The 18,022-nt window shown below is 47.2% G+C and overlaps 1 protein-coding gene and 1 long non-coding RNA gene across 2 annotated transcripts in view; one reads left to right on the top strand and one right to left on the bottom strand.

The window, feature by feature from the left end:
• TMEFF1 (transmembrane protein with EGF like and two follistatin like domains 1) overlaps nucleotides 1-18,022 on the bottom strand; it is a 203,637-nt gene that overhangs the window by 99,121 nt on the left and 86,494 nt on the right. The window lies entirely within an intron of this gene.
• On the top strand, nucleotides 13,446-16,498 carry LOC137167664 (uncharacterized). The gene is made up of 3 exons (XR_010924161.1): nucleotides 13,446-13,532; nucleotides 15,077-15,206; nucleotides 15,862-16,498. It is a non-coding gene; the product is annotated as an uncharacterized lncRNA (long non-coding RNA).

Here is an 18,022-nt window from a genome sequence, read left to right as displayed (position 1 = left end):
CCTTCCTCTCATCTCATGTGCAGATTTTTTTAAATGGCTATTAGTCCTCTGTTTAATATGAAAAAGGAATACATTTTGTATGATGCCACTGTAGGCTGCTTACTGATACCCTACTTGTTTTAAAAGATTGTCTAACGGTACATATCTAAGTTATGGTTTTGTAATGAGGACAATGAGTGGATCATAGGCTGAACTAAAGCTGCCCAGTGGTCATTCTTTCTATGGGCAGAGACAAGTGAATACTGGACTAAGCTTTGCCACTTAACTGGCTTGAAAAGCAAGAAGCACAGAAAAGATCAAAAGAAATGGGATTCAATAGGGTAAGAAATCAAATTCTTCTCTCTCTCACTATAGAATTTGAGCTTCAGTCTCTGTATATCACTCAGCTGGACAGCTTTCTTCTAGAGAAGGAAAGGGTTCTTTTAAAGAATGCAGCTAAAAGGCTTGGTTCAGAGTTCACTCATCCTTATCTGTGTGTTTCCTAACCCTCTGTAAGGATATCTGCACTGTTCCCTTCTTTCATAAATGGAATTGACCTTGATAAATTCTCAATTTCATAAAATAACCAAAGGCTGATGTAGTGCAATTAAAATAATTGGAAAGATACATAATATGACTAATACTGAAATTACAAGAAAATCCAAGATACACCCAGAAATGGACAAAAGTATTCCCAACTGAAATATGTGAAATATATAGTTCAGGAGTTTGTAAATGTAAAGTGGGTCATTTTCCCCAGAATGATGTCATTTGTTTGGTTTATCTGTGAGAATGAAAAAAGAAAAGAAGGAAAAGACAGCCAAATTCGCATATCACTGAAGTCAATGGAAAGAAGTCAATCCCAGTTTAATCCATTCTTTCTCCACCACCTCATTCTCTTCCACTACTCTTTCTGTGTTTGCCCTCTCCTCTTACTGTTCTCATATTAACTTGGCTCCCCATTCAACAATGCACAGTGGCACATATCTGACTTTAAGCACATGTGTGTAATTCTACTGAGAATGCCAACTCTCTGGAATAGAGACTTTATTTTTATCTGTACTGCGAGGTGGGTACATTGACGGTACTTTAAAAGAAATAATAATTACGTTATAGGGAATGAATAAAAAACTTTTAAAATTAACTCCAATTTACTGATGCTGTCAATTCTGCCTGAAGTTGTAAATTCAGTCTGAAGCAACTGTACTGCACTTTGGCTGCAGACTACACTTACCATATCTGCAGTACAGTTTTAAATCAACTCTGAGCCCAAATCTCATTCTAAACAGCAAATAGGAGGATAGAGAATAAGGGGTGGCAAATGAAACAATAAGAATAAATTATATTAATAAAGACAAAAAATAAACAAATATAACTATACTAACACCAGTCTGTTTAATAGCTATAATGATCCTTAAGCTTATCCACAGTGACATGGGAGTTAAAAAATAAGGTTACTTACCAGTAACTGATGTTCTTCGAGATGTGTTGCTCATCTTCACTCCACTATAGGTGTGTGCACGCCTCCGTGCATGGCTACCGGAACGTTTTTCCCCTTAGCAGATCCCGTAGGGCCAGCTCTGGCACCCCCTGGAGTCCCACACGCATGCAGCGGTATATGAGGCACTGCCAGACCTACGCCCTCTCAATCCCTTCTTTCTGCCAACGCCGGCAGCGGGAACGGGCGCTGGGTTGTGGAATGGACATGAGCAACACATCTGGAAGAACATCAGTTACTGGTAAGTATCCTTGTTTTCTTCTTCGAGTGCTTGCTCATGTCCATTCCACTAGAGGTGACTAACAAGCAGTACCCTGGAGGTGAGCCGAAGTTAGCGGTGAGCTGCCTGCAGCCCAGCTCTGCTGAAGCCTGCTCCTTCCTGCGCTTTGGACAGAGGCGTAGTGGGATGTGAAGGTATGTAGTGCCAGCCTGGCAGCTGCTTTGCAGATGCCCTGCCCTAGCACTTCTGCTAGGAAGGCTATAGATGGAGCTTGAGCTCTGTTGGGTGAGCTGTGGAGTCCGGAAGCAGCACCTTCACCTGCTCATGACCAAACGCGATGCAGGAAATTATTCCCAAGGAAATTTCGCTGGGCGGAGACTGGTGACCCTTTCACCTAGTCGGATGCTGTGAGAAAGAGCTGCGTCGCTCTCTGGAACGGCCTCGTACATCTGATGTAGAAGCCAGGGCCCCACTCACATTTTAGCAAGTGTTGCCTTCTCCTCTCCTCCGGATCATGTGGTTCGGGGAAACCTGGGGAGGATATGTGACTGGTCCAAAGAGACTGGGCAACAACCACCTTGGGCCAGAAGGCCCGGTGTGGTCTCAACTGAATCTTATCTTATAGACTACAGCATAAGGGAGGATCTCTGAGGTCAGAGCTCTGACCCTGAAGACCTTCCTTGCTGAGGTAAATACCCCCAGGAAGGCCACCTTCCCGGAAGGCCAGAGTAGAGGGCATGATGCCATGGGTTTCAGGGGGGAGGGGGGCATGGGCCAGGAAGGGCCAGGTTGAGATCCCAGGGAGGCACTGGGTCACGGGCTTACGGATAGAGCCTCCAACCCCCTTCAGGGACCAAACCGCCATCTGACGGGAGGACTGACCCCCTTCTAGTGGCTGATGGAAGGCTTATGGTTGCTAAGTGGGCCTTCAGGGAGGCCACAGTCAGTCCCTGGAACTTTAGCTGTGGCAAGTATTTCCCAGATCGCCTATACTGGCGAGAGGCCAGGCAGAGTATCTGGGACTGCTCCTAGCAGGCAACAGCCATTTCCACTTAATCCGGTACACAACCTGCGTGGAGGGCTTTCTGCTACCCATCGGTACTCACTGGGCTGTTCGAGTGGCTCACTCATCGCCTCTCGGCCACCGATCTATCACTCCCTGAGGTGTTGAGGGTCCAAGTCTGGGCACCACAGATGACCGTGATCCTTGGAGCAGGGATCGCACTGGTTCGGAGGCTCCCGAGGTGGGTGATCGAGAAATGCAGCAGCATGCTGAACCCGTGCTGGAGTGGCCAAGCCGGAACAATCGAGATGGCATCTGTTTAGCCCCTCCTCGTTTTGAGCAGGACCGTACGCAGGAGGGGAAAGGCGGGAAAGTGAATATGAAGGTCTCTCACCACTACAGGTGAATGGCATTGGCGAGCGCCCCGCCCCTTCACCATGGCGAGAGCAGCACTGCGGGCATCTCATGCTGCAGTCCGATACAGACAGATTCCCTTTGAGGGAAACCCCCCCCCCCAGATGGTCGTAGACGCCCTTAGTGGGCGCAGCGACCCCTCGTGGTGAGGAAGAGCGATCCTTTGACACGGTCTGCCTCGCCATTCCTCACTCCCGGGAGGTGATCACCGCCAAGTCTTAAGGACCGATAGGTTCCCTTCATAAGGCTGACGAATGGGCCCCCGCCACCTGTCGATGTAGTACATGGTCGCTGTACTGTCTGTCAGCACCTGTACCTCCCTGCCTTCAATAAAGCGGAGGGACGCAAGCCCTGCGAGCATTTCGCCGGTCTTCACATCGGTGTGCTGACGCCTCTCCTCCCTTGGCCAGACGCCTTGTGAGCTAAGTTGAGCATTGATATGGCACTTTACCCTCTGCTTGAGGCAGCCGCTATAAGGGTAACTGAAGGAGGATGTTCCATGAACGGAACGCCCCTTCCCACATCCCGAGGAGTCGTACACCATCTCAGGAGGCTAGGGCTTGCTGCTGTTGCGGTTTTTTTGGGGGGGCTGGGGGGAGGGCAGGAGAGGTGATCGTAGCCTCCCGGTGCAGAAGTTGCCTGCTCGGACTGTATCCCGGGGCCATGACTGAAGTGGCCTAAGCATCAAGCTAGCTATCCTCACCCCATAGGTGCAGGCCACCCTGTGACCTATCAGCTGTCAGCAACATTTGGCTGTTGTCATAGGGCATTTGTGCATGTGGCCCATCCTGAGGGCAAGAAGGTCTGGTTCGGGAAACAACCGGTCACGCCGATGCCTTCCATAGGCTGCACCTGAGTTAACGTGAACTTTGTGCATTTACCAGCAGGACCCGCCAGCCACAAGAGACGCCTGACCGGCTCACCCTGCTCTGGTCTTGGGACCTGGGCCTGCTTGGGCGGATCATGCACCATCAAGCGCGCAGCTACCATGCCAGGCCTTTAGCAAACACCGTCGGCCAAGTAGCAGACTGTGGGGTAAGCTGTAAGCATTAGAAGGAGTCAACCCCTACAAAGGGAAGGAACCTTTGAGGATATGCATCCCTGACATCCAGGGTGGCATACCGGGTTCCCGTTTCCACTACTGGAGCTGGGGGAACCATGTGAGACTTGAGCCCCTTGTGCGGTATTTGTGAGATGACATAGGTCTGTCACCGTCCTCAAATCCCCGTGCCCCTCCCCCCCCACTTTTTTTTTCCCTGGGGGACGAGGAAGTACCTCGAGTAGGACCTCTTCCGCATTGCCTGCTGGACCTCTCCCGCTGCTCCTGGCTGAGGTGGCCTCAACCTCTTGGATGTGGAATTGCCACTGAGAGGGAGGAAGGGGGAGGCGTCAAGGGGCTGGGTGGAGGAGACGACCAGGGACCCTAGCTCACCAAACTATCTCAAGGACCCAGAGGTCCAAAGGCCTTCTGGCTCACCCAAGCCTGAAGGAGGGTATAGGCTAGGGCGCTGCCCTTGTGTTCACCAGCAGAAGGGACTTTTCCGATTGCCCTATTGCTGAGAGGACCCTTACTGAGGGCCTAAGGAGCCAGTCAGGGCGGATGGTGTCTCCTAGACCCCCTGACTCTGTCCCATTGCCCGTAGGTCGTGAGACAGTCGTGGCTGGCACCTCTGCTGCTGCTGTCCCTGGAGACCTGCCTGACACCTGAAGGTCTGTGGTGCGTAACGGCCCAGGGAACACAGCATGGTGTAGGAGTCCCTGAGACCATGCAGCTTCGCTTCTATCTGAACCGAAGAGAAGGCTGACCCATCTACGGAAGGGCCCCGGATGGGCTGCTGGACCTTTTTGGGATAGCCCAGGATTGCAGCCGCTAACCTCTGGGCAAGCCGATGGCAGGGGGTATGGCTCTGCAACTGAGGGTGCCAGGAGCGCTGCTCTAGCTCCCATGGTACCCTCTTCTGTAATGGCCTACAGGTTCCATGCCTGCTGCCGGGCAGAGCCTCAGCAAAGCAGCTCACTGAGTCCCCTGAGGGGCTCACCTTGCTGGTAGTGCTATTGAATAAAGTTTTCTCCAAACAATTCTGGCTTGCAGTCGTCCTTGTTCTTTGGAGTAGAGCCCGTCTGCCCTGCCCATCCCTGGGGCTGGCGGCAACCACCATCAGGGACCCGGGGTGAAGTGATGAACAGTATTCAAACCCCTTGGCTGGGTGTAATACTTTTCTTGGCTCATTTAGGCATCGGGCTACAGAGGAGGGGGTTTGTGAAGAGACCCTCACTATGTTGAGCACCCCTCTGTAGGCCAGGAAGGACACCACACTGTGGAGCACCTCGGTAGCATATTAAAGGTTGTCTGATGCCCCTTTGCTCCTTCGATTCTTGTACTTGAGGCACTGACTGCATCCCTGAGGGGTTGACGGACTATGGTCCAGTCCCCCCCGGGAATCCCCCTAGGCCCCCTACAGCCATTGGGGTGACCATTGCCTCTGAGGCCATCCACCTGGGGCTCTGGCACCTTTCATTGATGGTTGCTCCCCCAGGTACTGCATCCCCAAGTGGACACTGAGGCACCATTGACAGATCACTTCTGGGGCTGCCCAAAAGCCTATTACTGTACGGTACTGCTGCTCCAGAGAGTGACCCCTTGGCAATGACAACCTCGACTACCAGGTTCATCGCTGCTGGGGCCAGAGCAGGCGTACAGACAATGCTCCGGTGAGCTGGGCTGACCCGAGCATCATCCCTGCATCGAGGACTTTTTGCGCTCTGTGTGTCTCGGCACTGAGTCAAGCTCCAGTGACCCACCCTGTCCGGCCTCGGTGCTGGGCGAACTCCTTCGTGCTGAGACTGTCTCTGGCCACCAAGTTTGGTGCAGCCTTGGTAAGGGGTGGGCGAAACCTCAGTGCCAAGGCTGTCTCCGGCATCCGGGCTTGCTTCGGTGTGGGGGCAAATTCCTCGGTGCCAAGTTCATCTCTGGTATCCGGGGTTCAGCGCTGCCTTGGCGCAGGGCGAACTCCACGGTGCCAAGTCTGTCTCCAGCCTTCGGGTTCAGCGTTGTTTCAGCGCGGGGGCGAACTCCTTGGTGCCAAGCCTGTCTCTGGCTACTGTGTTCTGCACCACCTGGCAAATTCCTCAGTGCCGAGTCCGTCTCCGGCATCCCGGTTCTGCACCGCCCAGCGAATTCCTCGGTACCGAGACTGTCTCTAGTGACTGGGATTGGCGCTGTGTCCTTGCGGTCGAACTCTTTGTTGCCGGAGTGGTGTGATGGACCTCACCCAGAGCCGGGGGATCAAGACCGCTGTCAGGCAGGCGACTTCGCTCTCCGCCTCGATGCAGATCGGTCCGGCAACCGTGATCTGGGATGACTTCTAGGGGAGTGTTCCTGCTCTACCCTAGGAAACCGGTCTGCAGGAGATCTTCCTCCCCATACCAGGGATCTCCTGAGCCATTCAGGGGGTCCCAATGAGGGCTTCCCTGTAACGCCAGCCCCTTCTCTCTCTTGGAGGCATGGGCAGCGGTGGCATATGCAAGGCCAACAAGATTCGTCTCCCTTCGGCCACGGAAGTCAACGGTGCCGGTAGGTGCTCCACCCTGCCTGCTCCGACGGTGCGGAGGTGTATCCATGCTCCATCCTCACAGTGCTGAGTCGGGTCAGTGCTGACGGTGCCCTCTGTATCAGCGGCACTCTGGATACCACGGCAAAGCGGGATGGCTCAGAACCGGCTTGGGGGCTCCATGAGCCAGGCTTTCAGGTGGATTTTCCAGGGGTCTGAAAGCCTTTCTCTTCACACAAAGGGCTTCCCCCCACACTTCAGGCAGTGGGGGTCAGTTAGTGGGAAAGTCTTCCCACCAAAAGTGCACGGCTTGAAGCCATGACACTGGAGCATACCTGTTCCCGGTAGAGTCTGAGCTAGACTATCTCTAAGTCTCTAAGTACCACTACAACAGTTATTATCTAACTAACTAATTAACACAAAAAATCCTGTTTAAAGTGTAAAACATGGGGAATTACGCACTTGCAATGCAAGCGCAGGCAGTTCCAGTACCTAGCACGGGAGGAAAGAAGGAACTGGGGGGGTGTAGGGCCTGCAGCGCCTCATATCCCGTGGCATGTGCTCGGGACTCAAGGGGGTGCCGGAGCTGGCCCTACGGGATCTGCTAAGTGGAAAAAAGTTCCGCTAGCCATGCACGGAGGCATGTACACACCTATAGTGGAATCGACATGAGCAAGCCTCGAAGAAGAACTGTATTTGGAGATACTAACTATAAATAGTGAGTTGTACATTCTTCTCCATACATGAATATAATTTATGCTGTCATTAATAGGAGTTGCATGTGCATATAGTCCCAGTTACTGTATTGAAAATTGAAGAGATTAATTAATTATTCTCACTCAAGATTTTTTCCTTCACTTGCTCTGTTATATGAGATTTAAATTTCCCTAAATTACAGCAGTTACTAAGAATTTAAATACAAATCCCCTGCCACTAACTACTGCCTATATTGTACTATCTAATTCTTTACAGGGCTTTGAAAACAGAAGCCTTTATAACACTCAAAAATAAGGGAACTCTACTTTAATAGTCAGGTAAGTATACTCTAATATTATTCCAAATGGTCTGGATTTTTAATGTTATGAGATATACAAATGATGTGATTTTACACACCATTACAGTACATGCTTTTTGTGTGTTTCACATTTCAAGTTTTCTTTAAAAGACTAGGTATAAATTGTTTCCATCTTTTAATGACATTTGAACTGGATTTCCACTGTTTGAATGATGAGTGTAGCACTACTTTATTATTTAACTAAAACTTAACTCTCCCAGTTTACTTTCTGGTATTCTTTCGACAAGAGGTATTCAAGTCTTTTGTACCTCAAACCTAATGTTATATTTTTATGACTGATGAAATAATGCATTTTTCTAACATCGTAGTACCTTAGAGATTTATATAAATAACAATCCCCCCATAACCAAAAACACTTTACTAAACACATAAACACAGAGGAATTACTTCATTCACTACTGATATGCAGAGGTTGGAGGATGAGAAGATGATAGATTAAAAGCACACGGGGGAGAATTGAGTGGGAGGCAGAAGAAAGATATATTGGTACAGAAAGACAAAGAAGTGATTCTAAGACCTTGTCTACACTAGAAAAATTTGTCAACATAATCATGTTGACTTCCAGCACCACACTGCTCTCCTTGGGTCGGTGGACTGTGTCCTCACTAGGACCACTTCCACCGACCTAAGGGGCAGTGAGAGGGAACTGATCCCTGCTGGGAGCCCACAGGCTTCCTGTGGGATGCCTCCCTCCCACACCCCAGTCCCAGCAGGACTGCCACTGCAGCCACCATGTCCCTCCTGGCTCGCAGCCACCCACAACCCACCCTGTCCCGATTCACAGCGGGTGGCAGCTGCCAGCCAACCCATCCCACCTGACTCCCGGCTTCCAGCGGGTGGCAGCCACCTGCCGCTGCATCCCGCTTGGTTCAGGCTCATTTCCAGGACCTGGGCTCCAGCCGCCACCAGCTTGCCCAGTCCCAGCTGGCAGCTGGGAACCAGATTTCTCACCCTGCGCCTAGCCTGCAGCACGCTGCCCGATTTCTTGTCAATTTCACCGCTCTAATGGAGAGTTGAAATTGACAAGTATAACAGCCCCTCCACCGCTATAGGGGGACGCAGTGTCTACACTGACACTGCATTGCCCTAGCTCTGTCGACAAAAGCCCTAGACCTCTCGGGGTATGTCTATATTGATGGCGGCACTGTCGGCGTTGCTGGATCGATTCTGCGGGATTGATTGAGCAGATGTGGAGACCCGTTCAATCAATCTGGAAGTTGACGCTGTTAATCAACCCCCACAAAAAGATTAACGCTGTGTCAACGGGAGGGCATTTCCCAGCGGCACAGCATAGTGGGGACGCTGTGCTAGGTAGAAGTTAGGAAGTCGACAGGAGATACACAAACTAAGCTAGGTAGCTTGAGTATCTCCTGTCGACTGCTAGCGAATTTCACCGGCAGTATAGACCAGGTCTCATCAAGGTGGCTTTATTTTGTCGCAAAAACAGGGCAGTTTTGTCGGCCAGGGGGTGACTGTAGTGTGTACACTAGCACAAAACTCTTTAGTATAGATCAGCCAAAGAGTGAGGAAGAAATAGGATATGCAACATAAGATATGGGAACAGAAGGAAAGAAAGTAGATTGAATGAAGGGAAAAAGTAAGAACAAACCAACAGTTTATTTGTATTTTTTAAAGAAAAGACTTGAACCCTACAAACTGTGCATGTAGCTAGTCTATGCAATATGGGTTATCACCACCATCGACATTCTCCCTGCTTCACTCACTTGTGTCTTGTGTTAATCTAGATTACTAATCCTTTGGGACAGGGATACTTACTACGGGATGTGCAGCATCCAGCACAGTGGGCCCTGAATCTGACTGGGGCATCTGGACAATACCATAAGACTATAATGATTTAACGTTTACACAAAGGTAGTACCTAAAGGCTTCAACCAGGTTTGCCCCCATTGTACTACATATAGTATAAACATAACAGATGACAGTCCCTGGCCCAAAGAGTTGCATCTAAAATACATCAGTTTGTATATAATATACATACAGTGTACTGTCCATAGGCACATACATACTAAATTTGTGGGCATACAGTTTGAACCACTACTTCCAGAGGTGCTGAATATTCATAGCTCCCCTTAAAGTCAATGGGAACTGTACATAGACTCATAAAAATGAACAAGAGAAAAGAACCTCGAGAAGTCATCTAGTCCAGTTCCCTGCACTTAAGGCAGGACTAAGTAACAACTGACCATCGCTGAGGTGTTTTTCTAAACCTGCTCTTAAAAATCTCCAATGATGGAGATTCCACAACCTCACTAGATAATTTGTTCCAGTGATTAACTAGCCTGACAGTTAGGAAACTTGCTAATGTCCAACTTAAAACTCCCTTGCTGCAATTTAAGCCCATTACTTCTTGTCCTAACCTCAGAGGTTAAGGAGAACAATTTTTCACCCTTTCACTTTTTATGGACTTGAAAACTTATGTCCCCTTCTCAGTCTTCTCTTCTCTAGACTAAATAAACCCAATTTTTCCAATCTTCCCTCATAGGCCATGTTTTCTAGACCTTTAATCATTTCTGTTACTCTCCTCGGGACTTTCTCCAATTTGTCCATATATTTCCTGAAATGTAGTGCCCAGAACTGGACACAATACTCCAATTGAGGCCTAATCAGCGCAAAGTAGAGTGGAAAAATTTCTTCTTGTGTCTTGCTTACAATGTTCCTGCTAATATATCCCAGAACGATATTTGCTTTTTCTGTTTTATACTGTTGACTCATATTTTGCTTGTGATGCACTATAACCCCCCAGATCCTTTTCCCCAGGACTCCTTCCTCGGCAGTCATTTCTCATTTTCTGTGTGTGCAATTTATTGTTCCTTCCTAAGTGGAGTATTTTGCATTTGTCCTTATTGAATTTCATCCTATTTACTTCACACCATTTCTCCAGTTTATCTAGATCATTTAAAATTTTAATCCTATTCTCCAAAGAACATACAGCCCCTCCCAGTGTGGTAACATCTGCACACATTATAAGTGTACTCTCTATGCCATTATCTAAACCATTTATAAATATATTGAACAGAACTGGACCCAGAACCGATCCCTGCGGGACCCCACTTGATATGCCCTTCCAGTTTGACTGTGAAGCACTGATAACTACCCTCTGGGAATGGTTTTCAAATCAGTTATGCAACCACTTTATTGTAGCTCCATCTTTCTACACTGTATTTCCCTAGTTTATGAAAAGGTCATCTGAGATAGTATCCAAAGCCTTACTAACATCAAGATATACCACATCTGCTGCTTCCCCCATCCATAAGGCTTTTTATCCTGTCAAAGAAAGTTATGAGACTGGTATGACATGATTTGTTTTTGACAAATCCATGCTGACTGTTATTTATAACCTATCTTCTAGGTGTTTGCAAATTGATTGTGTTGGAGGCCCAGTACAATTTGAGTTGCTTGACCACTGTCCTACAGGCCTAGCATAGCTTCAGTTGCTTGCTTGGCTATTCTGACCCCTGTAGCATGACATCTTCCAGTTGGCAGAGATGAATAGGACTACTGACTAACCTTGCAGATGTCTCAGTTTCTGCATATATGTATTGCTTGCAGCTGCACATAGATAATGGTGATGGGAACAACAAGTTATCCTTGAACGTCTGGGGGTACACTGTTTCATTGCCAAGGAGAATATTTTTACATGGCCCCTCCTATCACCGGTTGTTGTTTTGACAACCCCAATTATCGTGGTGAGAATGGAATGTAGTTAAGGGTGAAAACCCAATGTAGGTAAATAGTATATATGATAATGAGTAGAGAGGTAATTAGGTGAAAGTTATTTATGAAGGGTATAGGAAGTCACTAGGTAGACAAATGGGTGCGCTCCATCAACACCTGACTCCGTGGTAGGTACTGCCGTTCGGACCAGAGGATCCACTGACTCCCTGGCGGGGCTCCTGAAGAAAGTCGTTCCTGTATACAGCCTTCTGAGTGACTGCTTGGCTCTCCAGGCTTAGTGAGTATTGTAGTTAATTTTAGGCTTTGTGTTCAACTAGTATATCTGTAGAAAAACTTGCACATTAAGCCTTATTGATCTGCAAATTGGGTGATCCGTGTCTCACTGGTATTCACACTGATCACTAAGTGTCCAGTATCAACAATTGGTGTCCTTGCTGGGTGGGCTCCATCAGCTGTGAGTGAGACAATCTTTGAGGCGTACAGTGCAAGGGTTTCTCTCACTGCATGTCGGCAGGATAGCAACCTGTCTGGCATGGTTCTCCGCAAAGCTGTATCTGCATTTGGCTTCAGGAGGGGGGCATTATGTCTTCTACAGGAATGTGTTGAGAGTCAGGCGGTCAAGGGCTTGCCACTCCCGCCCTGCTTTCGCTAGAACCAGTCTCAGATATGGAAGCTTTTGTAGAGGGCCAGGAAAAAAAATCCATGGTCTGGAGGAGCATTTAAGGGTAAAACAGCATATGGAGACTTGATGCTCCAGTGGGAACAATTCATAGAGACAAAGCCTGATCGTAAGAAAAAACGCTTGGCTGCTTTACATGGACTTGTTTTAGTATCTAAAACCCTTACTGAAGAGTTAGGGAAGTTAGCCAAAGAAAACAAGGAGCTGCATGAACTATTGATAGCATGCCAAGGTCAAATACAGAAACTGAAAACAGAGTATAAATCTTCAGTGTCCCACTGTCTCACTCAGGCTAATTTGCTCTTTAACTCTCAGTGCGATGCAGAGGATTACAAAGAGGAAGCTAGACAGTGGAAGGAAACAGCTCATATCTGGAAAGCGAAATGTAAGGACGCGCAAGCTGCGGTATGCGTTGTCCTGGAGGAGAAAGAGAGGGAAACTGAGGGCCAGTCCCGTGCAGTTTGTTGGCAGCAGTTGTGTCAGTGTACAAAGCAGTTGGCTGCTGCTCAGGGAATTATTGCTGCCCTGCAGGCAGATGGAGGTTGCGATGGTGCAGAGAGTGATGGTATGCAGGACTTTGATCTGTCAGCCCTCTGTTATGCAGCGGTTGCGTGGGATAAGAACCAGTCAGCTCAGAGCATAGAACGTCCTTCCCCCTATGCTCCTCTCAGGCAGATAGTAAAACAGCTGGATGAGGGGGGTATACCGCGGGCTACTGCGCCTATGGCTCCTGTGATTGTGGAGATCAAGAAAGAGACTATTGGAGAGGGGGAGGCGGAAACCACCACCCACACTACCACCAAAGTGAGTAAGATACTGAGACCTGAGCAAGTGCAGGCACTGAAAAAAGCTTTAGGAAATATCACCCCTGACAATGTGGTTGCCTGGTTTGCACAGCTTACCACAGTGCCTCAGTTAAATTATAGTGATTATACCTTGCTCTTAAGGGAATGTCTCCCATTAGACACCTTTTTGGGACTTCCCATGGATATACAGTGGGGAGAGAGAGCACAGAGGGGTACCCTTATGAGAGATATCTTTGAGATAGTAGATCCTGGGAAGCACATTGAGGTACGTTTTCATTTGGAGCGACAAGCCATAGGGGAACGTCCGGATGCTTATTTACAACGTAAAAAGATCCTACAGCAAGCAATGGGGCATGAGAAGGAAGGTCAAGACCGTATGGACACAGACTTTCCAATTAGTTTCATAGAAGCGCTATGTCCGCAAGTAAAAGTTGCTTTGGGTACTCTGAATTTAACAGCTATGACATGGGAGGCACTGTTACAGAGAGTTCGGCAAGCTCATTTACTAGTGATCCAAGCCTTCCCTGATGAGCACAAAGTGAAAGCTGCTGCACAGACAGGAGGAAAAGTGGCTGCTCAGATCACCTTTCAGAATCAAGGGAGCAAGAAAGGTAATTTAGTCCCTAAGGGAGTTAACAGGGGGCACGGCCAAGGGCAATGCCATGGGAGGATTGATCCCCTGTGCTGGGTACTGTGGAATTGAGCACTCCAATATGCCCCTAAAGCTCTAATTGATGACAAATCAAATAATCAGATGGCTGACCTGATTTGTCAGAAGGAAAGGGAGTCTCACACTCTGGAGAAACGTGTTGGTGAGGGTCAATGGCCGACCCCACCTCCTGAGGGGAAGCTCTCGGAGGCATAGGGGAGCCAGGTGTCCCCAAGTCTCCTGATACATGAGGCACCTTTAATATCTGATAAATGGGGATGACCCACTATCTGGGTTGATTTTGAACAGTGGACGTTCGGACAGCTTGTAGATACTGGTGCCACTATTTCATTGATTGATGATCGCTTAGATCCTGCAACAGTCAAGTTAAAGGGAAATCACCAGCAGTGGTTAGAGGGATTTGAAGGTTCCAGTGTAGATGTGCCCCTCTCTCGTCCCCTTACTTACACCACTGTAAGAAAAACATGGACAGGGATTTTTGGTTTGGCACATGCTGGAGAAGCAGCTGTTTTGGGCATGAATTGTATGCTTAAGATGCAGGCTGTTGTTGATTTAGCTAATTGGGTGTTGTGGATTGGATTGGGAATTCCTAGAGTTGTTGCAGCGGCGCACAGGGTGGCAGCTCTTAAAGCACCAGAGCCACTCTCATTTACAGCAGAGTGGTATTCCCTGGATGTTGCTAACATAGTACAGGCACACCCACAAGCACAGGCCAAGAATAAATTGCACTGTGGCCGGGTGGATGCCTGTGTTCTTATTGTAGGTCCTGATCCAGCACGCCAGAAGCAGTACAAATACCTAAAGGAGGCTGAGGAAGGATTGTTACCCACGATTACTGCTTTCTTGCAGCAAGGAGTGCTAGTGGAAACTAATAGCATAAACAACTCCCCCTTATGGCCAGTCTGTAAAGTGGACGGGAAAACCTGGCAATTTACAATAGATTACAGGGCTTTGAATACATGTACACCCAAGACAGCCCCTGTGGTGGCCAAGTTACCAGAAGTGATGGCTGCAATAGTTATGGGAGCTAAATAGTTTTCAGTATTGGATTTATCAAATACATTCTTTGCTATTCCTGTGCTTCCTGACTGCTGGTATAAATTTGCTTCTACCTATAGGGAACTTCAACTCACTTTCATCCGTGTTCCAAAGGGGCTACACTGCTCCCCCACATAATCTGCTATGCCCATGTTATTAAGTTATGGGACAGGTGCACAGCACCAATGAATGTTATCTCTTACGTGGATGACGTTCTCATTTGGACAGTAACCCAAGAAGCCCAACTGCTTTTGCTCGATGAAGTAATCTCCCTGACTGAGCAAGCAGGCTTCCGAATTAATTTGGAAAAAGCCCAATTGTGTCAGCAAGAGGTCTGATACCTAGGTTCAGTGTTAGGACAAGAAGGAATTACCCTGATCGCCATAGTGGAACTAATTTGTAAATTGCCAGCACTCACTGATGTCTCTGCATTGCAATCCTTCTTAGATCTCACAGGACGGCTCCGCAACCATGGGGAGAATTTTGCCTTAAAGGCACAGCCACTGTACTTGCTACTGAGGAAGGGAGTACCCTGGAAGCGGGACCCAGAACAGGATCAGGCCCTATTAGAACTGAAGTAAGTGGTAACCTCTGCCCCTGCATTAGCATACCCAGATAACACTAAAACAACTGTGTTGCAGTTAGCTCATTCTCCAAAGGGAATAGGAGCTATTTTATGCCAGGAGGGGCCTTCTGGTCAAAAGCCAGTGGCTTTTGCCTCCTGGGAACTGGAAGGGCCAGAGATCTCCTTTACCGCTCGTGAAAAAGAAATGCTGGTATTGGTATGGACCTTGGGGCATTGGCAATACCTTACTGGTTCTGCCCCAATTATTTTGTGAATGGCCCACACCCTCTTAGTACATTGTATCCGGGAAAATCAAAGAAGGGCATGTATCCAGCCCTAGACTGGCTAAATGGATCATAGCTTTAATTAATAGAAATGTGGAAGTCCAACCACCTACGCTTCCAACCAGGCCCCATATGCCCTGATAATTGAGGGTTCTGAGCATAATTGCCCTCTCTCTCCAACAGAGCCAGCCCTTCCCAATGCAGGACCAATAGTGTTTACAGGCAAAGGGAATAACAGAATATCACTGTACAATTCCTCTATTATGCCATATCATTTTGCAGGCTGCTGGATAACAGCAGATATAGACATTAAATATATGTCATAAATAATTGATACTAATGGGGTCCATAGATCCCACTTTTGTTTTGTGTTTTCTTTGCAGATAGTTATTACACAGATCCATGACGGCACATGGAAGCACAAGATCAAGATATGCAATATGAAGGAGAGTTGTATGGTGTTTTTGCCTATTGTTTTACTGTGTGTGTTCCCTGTGCTATGCTGGTGTGAATGGGAAAGATGGTGCAATCTCAGACAGATGTTGCAGGATGGTACCCCTGCCCACTACCGTGTGGCTGGGGGAAGATGCTTTGGAGCTTAAGATAATGACTTTTTGTAATTTTGAGGGCAACTCACAATTAATGTCACCAAAATGAGTACCCCCAAAAAAGAAGCCGGCCAAGATGATTTAATTTATTTACACAGAGTGAATTGGACCAGAGAGGAACAGAGCAACACACTGTTATGGCGTCAAAATCGGTCTGAAGTACTTTATAACAAAGCTGATTTTAGCTATTACTACATGGGGATATTCCATCTGATAAAGAGAAAGACACCTGTTACTGAACTGAAGGTATACTATCCACAACGGGTTTTAATGAATCCCTCTGCAAGTGTAGTGATGTACATAAACACCTATCTGAGTGTAGTTGTACATTGTGCTCCGAAACCCAGAGATTACAATGTTGGGGACTTGGTGTTAAAAGAAAATTATAAGAGCCAAGTACTGGAGACCCCAAAGGTACACCTTGTGAAAGTACATATAGGCATACAAAATATTAACATATCCCGCCTACATCCCCATTGTGCACCGTTTGTAACACCCCTAGTACAAGAATGGCTGCACTGGATGGACACCTGGGTAACACACAACACTAACACACATGCACGTTCCAAGCAAGACATTGGAGGAGTTATTTTGGTAGGTATAGGAGCATCAGCAGGAGTGCTGAATGCAATTAATGAAGAAGTTTTGACAAATAAGTTAAATATCCTAGGCAGAAACCTTGGAGCCCTATCAGATCCCATAGTACACACACATTTAGCCTTGGGATATGGAGAAAAGTTACTAGGAGATATATTGGTACCCTGGGAAATGAACAATGTAAAAGCACAATTGAGCCTATTAAACCTCACAAAAATTATAGTAAATGTTACCTCCAAAGCTTTAGGTTGCATACAAGCATAGCTTTGGGCTCAAGAAATAGGCCAAGGTATCATTCGACAAGGACTTAGTGGAGTTCTACCTGATGAAATAAAGAAATTGATTTGGGATGATGCCACCACCCAAGAAAGGGCCGTAAGACATTGGTGGAAGATGTTAAATTTCAAAGTAGATGCCCAGGTTCGAGTAACTGCAGCGTATATAATGACAATATCTGGTGTTCGCATCATAGACATACACAGAGTAGTCCCCCTAGGCCTCAGTATAAAAACTGGAATGTTATGGCCTATTGAACAACTAACATGGGGGATTAAAAGAAGGAAATGAAACTCGATTTGTTAGTTTACAAAGCTGCACACGTGAAGCCGTGTCAGGATCAGAATTGGGATATACTTGTGAAGAACCACTGACACAATTTACATACCCTTGTAAGAAAGATTAATTGGATGTATGGAATTGTCAATATGCTTTGTTTCCCAGTAATAGCATTAATACTACCATTGTGTATATTGGACAAGGTTGTGTTTGTGTACGCATACAATGTACCCAACTTGTGATTAATAGAATTTATAAAAAAGATGTTAATCCTGCCCAAAACAAATGTTATTGCAATGTTGCTGTACTGGAATTGTGTGATGTAGTTTATGAAGTATCAAAAAATATATTTCAGTTATTAGTAGTAGATATTAATGTTGCAGAATATGTTCAAACCATGATATTGGAATTCAGTAGTGATCTGGTACAACGCATGCTAACACACTCAAGCATGATAGCCTGCTTACACACATTCAGGAACATTGAAGACCATAAATTTGATAATCAAACATGATGGGACTAAAGTAATCAAAGTCTTAGATGCTGCAAAAGCTGCCACAAAGCACAGTTGGTGGGATACCCTACTAGGATGGTCCCCCACTGCCACTGGGATTCTAAATCTAGCCCTGCATCCCATTGTGCTCATGTGTATGTTGCAGATAGTTTCCATAATGGCTGAAGTGGGGTTCTTTTGGTGGACTAAAAGATCCCTTAAAAGACCTAAAAGACCCTTGCATATGAGTGAGGCAGTGCTCTGTGATATACTCTGCCGACAAGAAGACCC

Source organism: Emydura macquarii, unplaced genomic scaffold, assembly GCF_026122565.2.
Source record: "Emydura macquarii macquarii isolate MOO-44397 ecotype Brisbane River unplaced genomic scaffold, CSIRO-AGI_Emac_v2 contig_2948, whole genome shotgun sequence".
Classification (NCBI taxonomy): domain Eukaryota; kingdom Metazoa; phylum Chordata; order Testudines; family Chelidae; genus Emydura; species Emydura macquarii.
Note: the sequence above shows the minus strand (reverse complement) of the source record. Positions and strands in the feature narration are given on the sequence as shown.